The sequence below is a fragment of the Tamandua tetradactyla genome, chromosome 8 (assembly GCF_023851605.1).
Source record: "Tamandua tetradactyla isolate mTamTet1 chromosome 8, mTamTet1.pri, whole genome shotgun sequence".
NCBI lineage: Eukaryota > Metazoa > Chordata > Mammalia > Pilosa > Myrmecophagidae > Tamandua > Tamandua tetradactyla.
Window position 1 is genome coordinate 57,152,079 of NC_135334.1, and position 16,320 is coordinate 57,168,398.

Sequence of the window (16,320 nt, forward strand, 5' to 3'; positions counted from 1 at the left end):
AAGGTCCCATCTACAATAGTCTGCACCCACAGAAATTGATTAAAAGAACATGGCCTATGTTTCTTGAAGGTGATTGTATAATGATATAGCTTTTGCAATGTGACTCTGTGATTGTGAAAACCTTGTGTCTGATGCCCCATTTATCTATGGTACAGACAGATGAGTAAAACACATGGATTAAAAATAAGTAAATAATAGGGGGAACAAATTTTAAAATAAATTTAGTAGATTGAAATGCTAGTGATCAATGAAAGGGAGTGGTAAGGGGTATAGAAAAAATAGGGGAAACAAAGGCTAAAATATATTGAATAGATGGAAATACCAGCAGTCAATGAGAGGGAGGGGTAAGGGGCATGGTGAGCTTTTTCTTTTTTCTTTTTATTTCTTTTTCTGGAGTGATGCAGATGTTCTAAAAAATGATCATGGTGATGAATATACTACTATGTGATGATATTGTGAGCCATTGATTGTACGCCATACATAGAATGTTTGTATGTTAAGGATGTTCATGTTTGTATGTTGTTTTGTTTGATAATACCGAATAAATTAAAAAGAAAAATAAATAAGTAAATAATAGGGGGAACAAATGTTAAAATGAATTGAGTAGATTAAAATACTAGTGATGAATGAAAGGGAGTGGTAAAGGAAAAGAAAAGAAATGGAAAAGAAATAGGGGAAACAAAGGTTAAAATATATTGAGTAGATGGAAAACTAATGGTCAATGAGATGGAGGGGTAAGGGGTATGCTATGTATGAATTTCTTCTTTTTTCTTTTTATTTCTTTTTCTGGAGTGATGCAAATGTTCTAAGAAATGGTCATGGAGATGAATACACAACTATGTGATGATATTGTGAGTCATTGAACATATACCAAAAATGGAATGTTTTTATGTTAAGAATGTTTGTGTCTGTATGTTGTTATGTTTTGTCAATAAAAATATCAAAAAACCAGCGCCGCCGCCATGTCTTCCGGGGCCAGCGTGAACGCTCTGCAGCACCTGGTGGAGCCGCTCAAGCTGGAGGCCGGCGTGGAGAGGGTCAAGGTCTCTCAGGCGGCTGCAGAGCTTCAGCGGTACTGCGTGCAGAATGCCTGCGAGGATGGCCTGCTGGTTGGGGCGCCAGCCGGGAGCAACCCCTTCCGGGAGCCCAGATCCTGTGCTTTACTCTGAAAATTGTAGAGAAGAAGTTCATGTAGGAATGCCTTCAAGCACAAAGTGAGTGGCTGTCTCCAAGTTTCAAGAAAACTCTTTTCCTGTGGCCTGGTCCTATAGCCACAATTCTACAAAAATTGATACGTTTCTGCTCAAATAAGGAAACTGGGTAAAAGAGTGGATCTTTTAAATAATAATGACCTGGTTCTTTTGATAAAGTGCTTCATACTTAAACGAAAATCCTACCACCAAATATACCAAAATACATCTCTTTCAGTGTTTCTATACCTGGAATACCATATATATTTTATTTACTGGATGTTTACATTTTAGGAAGGAAAACATTTTTGTTTTTAAAAGTTGAATAATTGTAATTTGTTGTTCCTAAAATTTTTATACTGTAATAAAATTTATCACATAAATTTAGTTTCTACATGAAGATAAGCAACTATGAACTTGAGGGGAATAATAGGCTTTACTAATCAAATGGTGTATTGACTTCTAAGTGAGAAGACTGTTTTATTTCTCTCTCTCTCTCTCTCTCTCTCTGTCTCGCTCTCTCCCCGCCCCCCTCTCTTTTTGGGGGGAGGTTGCATGGTCTGGGAATCAAACCTGGATCTCCTGCATAGAAGGCAACATTCTACCACTGAATCACCTTTGCACCCAAGACCATTTTATTTTTAATCACTAAACATGGAGCTGTTTCAGCAAACTTTTTTGGGGAAAGATTAGTGTTGTGTTATGTATGAAGTTGCCCCATCCTGTGCATGGAGCAGACTTGATCTTTGTCTTCTTAACCTCCTCTCTTTTATGATGTGCTTTAACAAATACATTATTTCATGTCTTTAATAAATATTTAAAATGTAACCTACATTCAAATGGTTAAAAACAAAGTAAAGTGAAAATATAGGCTCAAAGAATTCTTAATGTCACAGTGTTTTGTTTTGATGATGTGCCTTTCAGTTTGATTGGAAAGTATCACTTTTTAAAAGGATACTTTTTTGGTTTGTAATGATCTCTGAAGAGTTTAGAAATAAAATTTCTGCTTTCTTCATCAAAAAATAAAAAACAAAAAAAAAGAACATGGCTTTAGGAGTGAAAAAATAGTTCAGTGGTAGAATTCTCACCTGCCGTGCAGTAGACCTGGGTTCAATTCTTGGCCCAGGCACGCACACACACATACACACACACACGCACAACCCCCTCCCCACCAAAATAAAAGAACATGGCCTTTTCTGGGTACATAACAACTTCAAACTACCACACTTGGGGTCTATGACTAAGCACACCATTATACCCCACTTCAAATCCCTACCACCACAGAATTTGAAAGTAAAATATTTATGATTATTCTTTGAGAGGAAAAATACAAAGGTCACATAAAATAGACAGTAGTAGAGATTCTGAGAGAGCAGAACAACGCAGCCATGAGAAGCAAAGCCCACCAGGCAGCGACCTTTGGAAATGAAGAAGGAAAATGCCTCCCGGGAGCTTCATGAAACAGTACCTTACAAGTATGAGTAATAACCTGCTATACGTTAATGTTCCTCTGGATCTGCCTCCGTTTTGACACATAGCAGCTCAGGAAATAGTCTAAAGCGCCCAGATACCACAGAATCACTGAATTCTTCCATGTCCAATGGAACAAGTGATGCTGTCCTTTTTGATTCACATAATGACAGAGATGACGAAGGGGACACGGGGTCAGTGGAAGAACACAAGAGCATTATCATGCATCTCTTGTCACAAGTTAGACCTGGAATGGATCTTACTAAGGTAGTTCTGCCAACATTTATTCTGGAAAGAAGATCTCTTTTAGAGATGTATGCAGATTTTTTTGCACATCCGGACCTGTTTGTGAGCATTAGTGATCAGAAGGATCCCAAGGATCGAATGGTCCAGGTTGTGAAATGGTACCTCTCAGCCTTTCATGCCGGAAGGAAAGGATCAGTTGCCAAAAAGCCATATAACCCTATCTTGGGTGAGATCTTTCAGTGTCATTGGACATTACCAAATGACACTGAAGAGAACACAGAGCTAGTTTCGAAAGGACCAGTTCCCTGGGTTTCCAAAAACAGTGTAACATTCGTGGCTGAGCAGGTTTCCCATCATCCACCCATTTCAGCTTTTTATGCTGAGTTGTTTTAACAAGAAGATACAATTCAATGCTCACATATGGACCAAATCAAAATTTCTTGGGATGTCGATTGGTGTACACAACATAGGGCAGGGCTGTGTCTCATGTCTAGACTATGATGAACATTGCATTCTCACATTTCCCAATGGTTATGGAAGATCTATCCTCACAGTGCCCTGGGTGGATCTAGGAGGAGAATGTAATATTAATTGTTCCAAAACGGGCTATAGTGCAAATATCGTCTTCCACACTAAACCTTTCTATGGAGGCAAGAAGCACAGAATTACAGCCGAGATTTTTTTCTCCAAATGACAAGAAGTCTTTTTGCTCAATTGAAGGGGAATGGAATGGTGTAATGTATGCAAAATATGCAACAGGGGAAAATGCAGTCTTCATAGATACCAAGAAGTTGCCTATCATCAAGAAGAAACTGAGAAAGTTGGAAGATCAGAATGAGTATGAATCCCGCTGCCTTTGGAAGGATGTCACTTTCAACTTAAAAATCAGAGACATTGATGCAGCAACCGAAGCAAAGCACAGACTTGAAGAAAGGCAAAGAGCAGAAGCCCGAGAAAGAAAGGAGAAGGAAATTCAGTGGGAGACAAGGTTATTTCATGAAGATGGAGAATGTTGGGTTTATGATGAACCATTACTGAAATGTCTTGGAGCTGCCAACCATCAGACAGGGCAATAGGCATAATTAAGCAACAATCTTCCTTTGGGAGAACTTGTTCACTCCCTTTATACTGCAGTGGTTCCTATCTCAGGGATACTGGACTTTCTGATGCAGATGAACAATTAAAGCAAGAAAAGCTTTCCTTTTACCCTCTTCCATGGCAGTTATGATGTTGACTTGAGTCCTGAGAAAAACTTCAGGTTTTGAAAACAAGATGTCTGCTCCTCCAATTTCCACGCTTTGAAAAGCATTTATAAATCCCAGTCTCAGACTCTGCACTCCAATACTGCTGTTGAGATATATGTTTCCTAGTTCATAAAATCTTGAGTTCTGTATATATCTATACAGATGTATACATATACATATATAATATACCTGATTCCAGATTTTGCACAAACACTACACCTGCTGTAAATACTGATTCCTCTTACGTTTTAGAAAATTAGTGCAATGTATTAAAATCAAGTGTTAGGAAATTTCATGGTCTTACCTACAAAAACTTTTTTTTTTGCAATTAAACTATTAAATTGTAAAAAAAAAAAAAAAATAGACAGTAGTAGATATAGGAAAGGAAAGACTCAGAGGCCAGCAATACCAGTCTAAACAGTACAACTTAATTAATAACATGTCTAAAGAGGTAAAGTATGTTGATAGAATTGGAAGCGAAAAAAAAAAGAAAAACTCCTGAGGCAATTCAGACATTAATCTAGAGGAATTGAATCTGCAGCCCAGGACCACAGGTATTTTGTACTCACTTTTAAAACTATCTCTACTATTAACTGGAATCACAGGCTGTTTTTGAAAGATGTCATTAAATATTTGACTCATCTAACTAATATTCTTTTTCTGAGAGTAGGTGCATCAGGCAAACATAATTATGGACTGGCTTCCCATGCAGGTCTGTCTTGAGTAGGAGAATGAGTTTACTCATGAAAACACAGATTTCTTTTTTATTAAAACAAACTCATAAAAAATGAGTATTTTGATTAATACATTCACTATACGTTTGTTGTGTTTGTTTTTTGTCACTTAGTCTATAAAAGACAGATACTCCCTTGTGTTGACTAAACCAAGTTTCTATCCCTACCACTTTGTAGGCCAGGTTTGGATCATGGTAAATTCCAAGGTGTTAAATACTGCATAAACCAAGAAAGGTGAAATTATGATGAGAAATTAAATAAGCCCTTACATCTCAGGGGTTTCAAATAATAAAGGTTTATTTCATGCCCACACAAAGTCCAAAGCAGCTTGGCCATCAGAGTAACTTTCCTCCCAGTAAAGAAGGATACAGTTTCCTCCCTCTTCATTGTTGACCTTCACAATTGCTTTTGTTTGTTTGATTTGTGTATGTGCTTTTTTTTTTTGCACAATTTTTGTTGTTCACAGTAATGTGAACAAATTTAAGTGTCCAGCTTGATGAATTGCTACATTTGCCTAACCTCCAGATTAAGCAAAATAATAGTTCCAGCTACCCCAGAAGGATGACTCATGCCCCTTCCAATTAATATACCCCAAACAGAAGAAACCATTATTCTGACTTCTATCACCATAGCTTTGTTTAACTTGTTCCTGAAAATTTATATAAACGGAAGCATACATTAAGTATTTCTGTGCCTGGCTTCTTTCATGCAAGATGTTGTGCCTATTATTATATGAAGCAATAGTTCATTCCTTTCTATTGCTGTGCAACATGCTATTGTATGAATACAGCACAATTTTTTCATTCCACCATCAATGGGCATTTGGGTTATTGCAATTTGGGGGGCTATTTTGAATAAAGCTGCTATGAGCCTTCTTTTACTTGTTTTCTTGTAGACATATGCTTTCGTTTCTCTTGAGTATATATCTAGAAGTGGAATTGCCAGGTCATGGGGCAGGCATATGTTTAGCATTAGTAGATAATGATTAATTATTTTATTTTTAAGAGTCAGACCTGTAAGTGGTTTACTTTACTTCTGTATACATGCCATTGGTCAGAAATAAGTCACACATCTCCTTCAAAGGAGGAAGAAATAGGTAGTCTTCCTGTGTTACCAAAAAAGGAAGAGGAAATGAGATTTGTCAAGCACTTAGCACCGTCTACCAAAACACCAACCCCATTGTCAGCCCACCTGTGACACAACCTGCTAACCTTCTCAGCTAATTCTCTTTCATTTATTGTGGATTGATAACTCTCCTTTTTCTATTGAATATATGTGTAACTGTGCAATGTGGTTTTTTTTTCACATGGGCGGGCACCGAAAATCGAACCTGGGTCCTCTGGCATGGCAGGCGAGCATTCTTGCCTGCTGAGCCACCGCGGCCCGCCCTGCAATGTGTTCTTAATGAACTTATGCAAGTTTCTGATCATTATCACTAACCTTTATATTTTTAGTAAAACGTCTTCTCATTCTAAGCTCTTAGAAGGCAAGATTACTTATGATTTATCTTTGTTATCTTCTGTAACATCTAGTACAGGTCTTGAACATAGAACATATTTAATAAAATATTGAATGAATGAATAAATTAGACTTGGAGGTAGAGGAATTATAAAGCACTATACTCCTCTCCTTAAAGAAGAAAGCAAGACATGAATATCTTCAATTTATTTCTTATCTGTTTGTTTTTGTTTTACTACCTTAACTCCCCTTTTAGACTCTCAATTCCTTGGAAACAGAACCTGTACCTTGCTTGTCTTTATATATATATATATATTTTTTTTTCTTTTTTTTATACATGGGCAGGCACCAGGAATCGACCTTGGGTCTCCGGCATGGCAGGCGAGAACTCTGCCACTGAGCCACATCGCACTGCCCTTCTTATATTTTTTATAAGATCATTCTTATATCCCTCAGGTAGTTGCTGAGGGAAATTTCATATTTGGGGGGAATGAATAACTGGCTAAGGATAGAATTTTGGGGTCAATCATTCCAATCCATTATTTCTAAAAATGCCCCTTGTTCTAGTTTGCTAGCTGCCCGAAATGCAATATACCAGAAAAGGAATGGCTTTTAACAAGGGGAATTTAATGAGTTGCTAGTTTACAGTTCTAAGGCTGAGAAAATGCCCCAATTAAAACAAGTCTATAGAAATGTCCAATCAAAGGCATCCATGGAAAGATACCTTGGTTCAAGAAGGCCGATGGAGTTCAGGGATTCTCTCTCAAGTGAGAAGGCACATGGTGAACACAGTCAGGGCTTCTCTCTCTCGGCTGGAAGGGCACATGGCGAATACGGCGTCATCTGCTAGCTTACTCTCCTGGCTTCTGGTTTCATGAAGCTCCCCAGGGGGGCGTTTTCCTTCTTCATCTCCAATGGACTCTCCACTTCGTGGTGCTGCAGCATTCTCTGCTCTCTCCGAATCTCTCTGAATCTCTCATTCTCCAAAATGTTTCCTCTTTTATAGGACTTCAGAAACAAATCAAGGCCCACTCAAATGGGTAGAGACATGTCATCCCCTAATCCAGTTTAACAACCATTCTTAACTAAATCACATCAATCAGGGAGATGATCTCATTACAGTTTCAAATATACAGTATTGAATAGGGATTATTCTACCTTTAAGAAATGGGAGTTATATTAAAACATGGCTTTTCTTAGGGGGCATGCTTCCTTTCAAACCAGCACATTCCACCCTCTGGCCCCTAAAAAAAGACGTTTTTCCCATATACAAAATACATTAACTTCATAACAATATCAGAAACCTTAAACCTTTCAGTAGCAATACGATGGAGTACAAAATTTGAGACAGTATAAAATCTCATCAATTCAGTTACAGGAATGGTCTGTCCTAAGGCAAAATTCTCTCCATTTGCTCTCAACCTTTGAAAACTCATAACAAGTTATTTGCTGCCAACATATAAAGGAGGAACATTCATAGGATATATATACATATTTCCATAGGGAGGAAGGAACACAGGGGTCACTGGACCCATACGGTTTTGAAAACCTACAGGGCAAAGTTCATTAGATTTCAAAGTCTGAGAGTCATTTATCCTCGGGGCTTTAGAAAGTGGCAGTCCCACCCTTTCCAAATGCCTACTCCTGCCTCTCTCTGAATGCAACCTTGGGGGATATTGGGGAGACCACCTTTCTCTCGGCTCCACCCTCTCCAAGCATTGGGGCTGCACCCGGGCTCTCTGCCATCTCCGGGGCACACGCTCAACCCCTCCATGTGGTGGCAGCCAGGCTCTCCCCAAACCCCAAGGAATGTGCTTCACCCTCTCCAAGGTCTGAGGCGGCATGACTCTTCCACTGCAGCGAGGTGGAAGGCCTATTCTCTGCCTTTGGGGCAAACTCACCCTCTCTACGGGCTTGGGTGGGTCCGCTCTCATTGTCCAAGGCTTCTTGACTTCAGACCTCAACTTCCATGGTTTTGCCTCTGAAGTTATTTTTCCTCCACTGTGTCCCTTCTCTGAACTCCTCAGTCCAGACTGGCACAGGCTCTGTTTATACAGGTTCCACAGCACTCCCGTCGGCTTCCTATGCAGTAGTGTTGGCTCATGCCCATCACACATTAGAGTTTCCACAAATCTTTCCTGGATAACTCCATGTCTGATCCTGACTTTCTCTGAAATGACTGGCTGGTTCCACATTTGATTAAATCCTCACACAGGGCTCTATTCTCTGGGGTCTCCCTTTCTGTAGGCCCAGAATTTTCTGGGACCTCAATTTATGGTATCTTTTTACTCAAGAGTTCAGTTTTCAGCTTATCTCTCTCCTGTCGCATTTCACTATAAGCTGCAAGGAGAAACCAGGCTGCACTTTCAACATTTAATTTGAAGATCTCTGCTGAGGGAAATTTCATATTTGGGGGGAATGAATAACTGGCTACAGGATAGAATTTTGGGGTCAATCATTCCAATCCATCATTTCTAAAAATGCCCCTTTACACCTTTTTTAGTGTCAGGAAAATATTAACTTCTCTTCAAGTTTCTAGTCCTCTCAATTTTTCCACGAGCCTACAAAACTTACCCTCTACAATGCTGGTATATTGGCAAGTTATTACAGTTTCATGATGTATGTCATTTACTTGGGTCTGGGTACTTGATTCATAGAAAATAATTAAATTCTTACTGTCTTATCCATTGTAGACTTAAAATATCCTTAATTTTATTCTTTTTAATGAATGATCATTATTTTTTATAGAAAATGCAAATGCAAAAAAAGAGTTAATTTATGTACTGCCTATCACCCACTTAGATAGCATCATTTGCCCCCAAGCACAAGGTCTACCCCTTCCTGATCTGAAGCTTCTGCCAAACAGAACTGCAATGTCTTATTTATTGACCATAATGTGACTCTCAAAGGACTGTTCATTCTGGAATTTAGCAATCCAGTTATATCCTCAGGGTTCTTGCTTTTCCTTGCTATTCCTTGTTTCTAACTTTACTTTGAAAATCTGGACATGGCATGCAGTTACCAGCATTTTGTTTTTCTTTGTGAAGGTGTTACTGTTTTTTTTTTTTTAACAATATTTGTTTGAAACCCTGGTACCTGCAAGTAAGGTCCTTTTGAAGGAAAGGATCTTTCTTGTGTTCCTTTGTGTGCCAGATAGTGTCATGGTAGGTTGTCAATAAAATGTTTTTAAATAAATGCTACTGTTTGCCTCTGCAACCAGTTACTACCTGCTTACAAAATGGGTAAGCAGGCATTTAATTACCATTGTCTAAAGTAATTTAGACAATATATGTTGAATGCATTAATTTCCTCAAAAGTATAAATTTCCGGGCGGGCCGCGGTGGCTCAGCGGGCAAGAGTGCTTGCCTGCTATGCCGGAGGACCTCGGTTCGATTCCCGGCCCCAGCCCATGTAAAAAACAAACAAACAAACAAAATATAATAAAACAAGAAAATGTTTAAAGATGTTTCCCTTTCTTCCTCCCTTCCTTCCCTCCATCCTTCCTTCCTTCTCTCTGTCTTTCCTTCCCTTCCTCCCTCTCTCTTTAAAAAAAAAAAATTAAAAAAAAAAAAAAAAAAAGTATAAATTTCCATATCAATTTTTACTTGATATCAATTTTTACTTCCATATCAATTTTTACTATATTAGTTTGGTTTTTTTCCAAGTATACATTACATTTGCATTCCAAATGCAATTAATTGGATTAATCTTTTTCTTGCTAAAGTTCATTTTTACGTCATGAGTACTAACTGTTCTGAATCTTTATATGTGTAACAACGTCATTATTCTGCCCTCACTCTAGCTCAAACTAATGATAACTTGGTGACGTATAAAATTCTAGATTCAAAGTAAATTTCCCCTCAAAATTGTAAAAGTCTTTATCCATTGTTTTTGTTTTTGTTTTTTGCATAGTTTTTTGCTAATTAGATGCCCAATGTTAATGATTCTTCTTCCTTTGTAAGTTAGCTGCCTTTTCACTATGGCAGCTTTTAGGATTTGCTCCTTATCTCTGGTGTTCAGATGTTTTACTATATATTTCTAGCCATTTTTATTTCACTTTTCTGTATTATTCTGTCAGTATTTAGTGAACTTTTTTACTCTGAAGTGTCACGTCTTTTTTCAGTTCTAGAAAATTAAAATATTATATCTCCTCTATTCTTGGAAAATCCCCTGGAAATTCTAGTAGACCTGAGTTTTTTAACCTAAGGACTGTGGATAGAATTCAGGGGAAACATGAACTTTGATGGGAAAAAAATTACATTTTATTTTCACTAGCATCTGTTTGAAATATAATATGCGCCATCATTTGAATATAGGCCACAAACAATAGTATTGGAAGTATCTGTGACATTATCATGAATAGAAACCACAGATATTTTCATATTACAATTGTGGTAGATATGTTAGAAAAGATAGTGAGTAGACTGGTAACCAGATCTTGTTATTTAATTTGTTAATATGTCACAAAATATTAACATTTGTTACCTGCATTTCAATATAAAGGATTTATTTTGTAATAATGTTTATTTTATTTTATGCACTTAAAGGTATTATTCTGAGAAAGAGTCCATAGCCTTCATTAAAATGCCAACAGACCCATGGTGCAGAAACATTTTTAAATGCCTGCATTAGATGATGCTAAAATTCCTGCAGCCTCCATACCTCTTAACTTTTCTTTCATAGCTTCTGTCTTTCTATCTCTTCATCTCTTTAGCCATGTTAGAGAGAGCTGGAAGGCCCCCAGTCAGGACACACATGACGGAGTGCAGCCCCTTTGAGAGAGCAAGGGCCTCCGCCCGCTGCTCTGGTTTCTCATTTGACCACAGCTTCTGACCCAAGAATAGTCCCTTTCCTATTTTGAAAAACATATTAATCTATTTTTTATTAGTCCTATAGTTTTGGTGTAGAAGAGGGGGATGATGAGCTGGTACTCAGCATGCCATCTTAAAGCTGAGATACATGTATTAATTTTGCATTTAGAACAGAAGGTAAAAATGCAGTGCTACATACTTTCTCCTTCTATTGGGTGTTTTTCATTTTTTGTTTTTTTTATCAATATACCCTTCCAAGGCCATTTTACAAGTGAGAAAACTGAGGGTGGTGCAGGATCATCGTTTTTTCAAAGTCACAAAGCTAGTTAATAACAGGGCTGGGACTAGAATCCAGGTCTTCAGCTTCTTTTCTGGAGTGTTTACTCATTTGCTGTCTTAAGATATACCTTTCCTTTCCAGGAGCTAGCAGTACTGATGTTATAAACCATAGCCTAGTAAAATCATTCTATTATCTTATTTCTTTTGCTATTGTACATGTGATTTTCTCTGCCGGAAATACTGTTCCATTGGTCACCAAATATTTCAGAACACGTGATGTGTGCCAAGCACTTAGCTGGGTGTCAGGAATACAGCATTGAATAAGACCCATCCTACCCTCATGGAACTTACAGTCAGTTGAGTAAAAAGAACAGTTGAGTAAGGCATCAGAAAGCTATTTTGTTTCTCTCTGCTTCTTTTAGTGACTTTCTACTCACCCTTCAAGGTCCCACTGAAATGCACCTTTTCTAGGTGAAGACTTCTGGATGGAGTTAGCTGCTCTTTTCTGTGCTCCTGCCCAATGGTTCACCACTCTCCTATCAACTAACATGCTTCTTATTTTAATATTTTAGTTCACGATGTTTGCTACCATTCTGCTCACCTCTACCCCCAACCAGGTGGTAAGGAAGTGAAGAGCAGGCTTACGCATTCATCTTGATATCCACTTCAAGACCTAGCACAGTGCCTGGCACAGGGTAGACAATAAAGATTTGATGAATGGGTGGAATCGAAGGCAGAAGGGTCATTAACCTTCTCGGTGACTACTTTCTATGTACTGTGTATCTGCTGGTATTTTTAAATTTTAAAATGGCATTGCCCATTAGTACTTTTTTAAGTTCATAATTGGCAAAAATCTATTCCTGTTCTTTTGGCTAATGGCCAATATAAATGGAATGGACCTGTGAGTAATCATCAGCTAGTATTGATTACAAAATCTTAACATCCATTCAGAAAGGTACTGAAAAAATCCGTTTGCTTCAATGTATCCGAGTTGACAGTCGCCACAACATAAACCCACTAAAATCCGTATCTCCAAATTCATTTAATTCTGCATGGCCTCTGACAACAGAAACTGAACCCCAAATGAAACTTAATTCCACAATTTGGCAAACTCTAATTCTTCAGCCTTTATAAAATTCTTAGGAAAAGCAGAGACTTCCGGGGTAAACAAGAGCATAGAACTTGTAACTAGATCACTGACTAAAAACAAGATCAAGATTCTTGAAGGCTGGAGTGAAGATGTTGCCTGGAATCCTATAATTTCAGCTCTTCAAGCAGTTTTTGCAAGAGGTGGAAATTTTAATTCATCTTGGTTTGGGGAAAGTGGTCTAAATGGACTAGATTAGATAGGCAAATATTGAGCCAGCACTCAACTGAAATGGGAGTTTGACAGCTGTGGCTCCAGAGAGCTAAACTTCATGGATAATAATATGAAAAGTTGCCTTTATTATAGGCGGAGCTACATCTCTGCAGATTATGATGCCTTTGGAGAAATGTTTCTTTAAAGTGTGACCGGAGACTACCCTTACCTGTATGGTATTGTTTGTTTTGGTGGAAATGTCTGTGCTTCCTGTTTAAACAGCTTCGCACAAGAGATTGGGACTGGAGAATCTAAGGACTGCAGGGATGCTGCAAAGTGAAGTCTGATTTTTACTTCATGCTGGATGATATGCCATAAAAAGAAACGGGGCTGGGCTAGGCTTAGTGTAAAAAGACTGGTCTGTTATTATCTCACACATGGTAATACTCAAACTCAGTATTGAGCACGTAATGTATTAGCACTTTGGATGTTTTGCCTTTATGGGATGGTCTTAAGAGGCCATAGGGGCAGACATTACCCCACGAGGAGGGGAAGGTTAGAGGTTTCCCTGAGGGAATGGACAGGAAATGAGAATGGGGAGGCAAGCCTGAGACTAGAGAGACTAGAGGGAGAAATTTTTTCTTCTCTTGAGGCCTCTGAAGGTTGAGGCCTGGACTTTCAGTGGGATGAACTCACTGGAGGTCACCCCCAAAGGGAGGAGAAAAACAGGCCCTGCCATATGGCCCAAGCCTGGGAACTAGGCAGGGAGGCGCCCTTCAAGGCCCCAAGACAGCCTGTACTTTGACTTGTGGTCTCTGAGAGCACTCAGAATTAATAGCCATTTTTACATTTCTCCATTTTAGGATTCCTTTCTCTTATCCCTAAGAATTCTGTAAAAGTTGGCTAAATGCTACAACCCAGTCTTGTCATACTGTGGGAAATTAAAGGAAAGGTCTGTGTCCACCCTTGGGATAGCTAATAAAGGGAAGAAAAACTGTTCCCCTGTCCCTGACCCCGGGATGGCTTTAGTGGCATCAATTCTGGATTTGCAGAGGTGGTCAGCCACACAGTTAGAGGTGACAGTGGAGGAGATGTGATTGGAAATCTGGAAAGAGAGGGGTGGCTAGGGCAATGTGGGTCTGTAGAACATGGGAGCAATTGGGAGATGCAAAGTCCTATTTAGGGAGAGAAGCCTCATAAAAGATGAGGCTTCCTGTCATCAGAAAAGATGAAAGTTTGAGCCACTGTAATTATGTTAAACCTGACCTCATTTTTAATCATAGTTTGGTGAGGTCTGGGTGAACAGGGTATACATATCTGAACACACTATAAAATATACTATCTTTGTAACCTGTTTTAACATAGGTTTATGGAATATATGTTAAAGCATGCCTAACATGGGTTCCCAACCAAATTTGTGGAAATCATATTAATCACTTTATAGTCACACTCTGTTTATTCATTCATTTGTAATCATGTGCTGAATCAGATCATGTTCTAAGTAGTATGTTAGAAACCACAGCAGATACACTAAAGTGTGGCTGGTGTAAATTGCTCAACACTCAGGGTAGAATTATGATTACGTATTCAATTCACCTAATTAAATGAAAAATGGCCTGAGGTCCCTCATGCCAAATTAGTGGGGAATCCAGAGTTACTTTCTTAGGGCCATTTCCCCTTCCTCTGGACCTTCCGGGAATCCTGGAGGGCATAGGCTGTCCTGAGGTTCATGTAACTTCAACTTCAAGCTAAGATAAGCCCTGGCTCCATGCATTGAATGCTCTTCATGGATGCTTCATGGTGGTGCTGTTGAATGCTGGGCTTCCCTGTCTGCCTGGCCCTGCAGCAGCTCCATTGTCAACTGCTGCTGCTGGCCCAGTTAGTGAACATGCACAGGCCAGCATGGTACTTTAAAGGAGAGCGTGTCCCTTGCTGAAGCTCCCAGTTTGCGGAGTTTAGTGCTCAGTCCTTTCCTTCACATATACCCATTCTTCTGTAAGCCCCATCATTTATCCAGTGACATTTGGCTCAAACTGGCTCAGGTGTCTGTATTTCCCAGACTGTAAAATTACTGTAATTCCCACAAGGATCCAGCCCCCTTTCATTTTCAACCATAAAAATACAAAGTGCTATTTTCATTCCTCTCCCAGAAAACAGACCCTTTCATGCCCCCAGTTAAAGTGATTACCTCTGTGATTTCTAAGGCCACCACTTTCCTCGTAGCTGTTCCTTAATGACACTTAGAAACTCAAGGTCAACCTGGGCAACAGGACTTGGAAAGGTTGCCGTGGATTCCAGAATTCCAAATCCCAGAATTCCTGCCTATCATTCTGGTAAAAGGATATAGCTTTTATGCCTCATGATTCATTCACCCAAGGCCTCTGTGATGGTTAGTTTCTGGTGTCAACTTGGCCAAGTGATGATGCCCAGTTGTCTGTTCAGGCAAGCACTGGCCTGACCATTGCTGCAAGGATCTTTCATGGCAGGTTGATATACGGGAAGGCTGGTGTATTAAATCATCAGTCAGTTGACTACATCTGTGGCTGATTACGTCTGTGATCAGCTAAGGTGTGTTTCCCAACAATGAGATAATCCAATCAATGGAAGACCTTTTCAAAGGAAGAAAAGAGATTTTTTCACTGCTTCTTCAGCCAGTGAGCCTCTCCTGTGGAGTTTGTCCAGACATTTCATCAGAGCTGCCAGCTTCACAGCCTGCCCTGTGGATTTTGAACTCCTCCATTGCCACTGTTGCATGAGACATCTTTATAAATCTCATATCTACTCATATCTCCTGTTGGTTCCATTTCTCTAGAGAACCCTGACTAATACAACCTCCCAAAGTACGGACAAAAATTACAAGTTTAGTTCCTTACATGGTATTCATCTACCAAAGACCAATGCAGTCTATACCTCTAGGAATGCTCTTGTCTAATGGAGAAGATGCATGGACATTTAACAAAATATATAATGTAAGATAATGAGCGCATAAAGGTAGAGACAGAAGCACCTAACTTTTATTAGGATTCTGGAGGGATGATTGAGAGGATATTCAAAGAATTTGAACTAAGTCTTGAAGGAGTACTAGGACCTTTCCTAATAAATACACGATTAAAGCAAATTCCAGGCAGGCCTGCATCCCTCCTTGATTCGACCATTATCTGTAGCATATCTACAATGTGGCAGACATTATTCTAGCAACTGCAAATAGAGTAAGAAGCAAGGTGAATGATGCTCCTGCTCCCCTGGAGGCAGAGGAAAGGCAAAGAGCTGAGAAAGTGCATCATGGTGTCTGTGTCCCCAGGTGGCTATGTCATGCATGTCCTACTGGTGTGCTGCTGTCTTACATGACTGCCTGTGACCAAGGCAATGAACAACCCCCCAGCTATCTTCTTCAAAATAACACTAGCCAACATTTATTGAGCATTTACCTTGTTCCAGGCTCTGATCTATGTGTATTATCTCATTCAACCCTCACAACAATTCATAGAAGATGGTATATTAACTATTGCCATTTTAAAGACGAGGAAATAGGGCACTCCTGATCAGGAGGATTGCCCAACTAATAGGTGAGGGGGCCAAGATATGAAT

The 16,320-nt window shown here is 39.2% G+C and overlaps 2 pseudogenes; both read left to right on the forward strand.

Moving 5' to 3' along the window:
• The first annotated feature begins 954 nt into the window (after positions 1-954).
• LOC143643417 (guanine nucleotide-binding protein G(I)/G(S)/G(O) subunit gamma-10 pseudogene) lies at positions 955-1,360 on the forward strand (annotated as a pseudogene).
• A 1,339-nt stretch (positions 1,361-2,699) lies between these two features.
• On the forward strand, positions 2,700-4,266 carry LOC143645107 (oxysterol-binding protein-related protein 9 pseudogene; annotated as a pseudogene).
• The last annotated feature ends 12,054 nt before the right edge of the window (positions 4,267-16,320 follow it).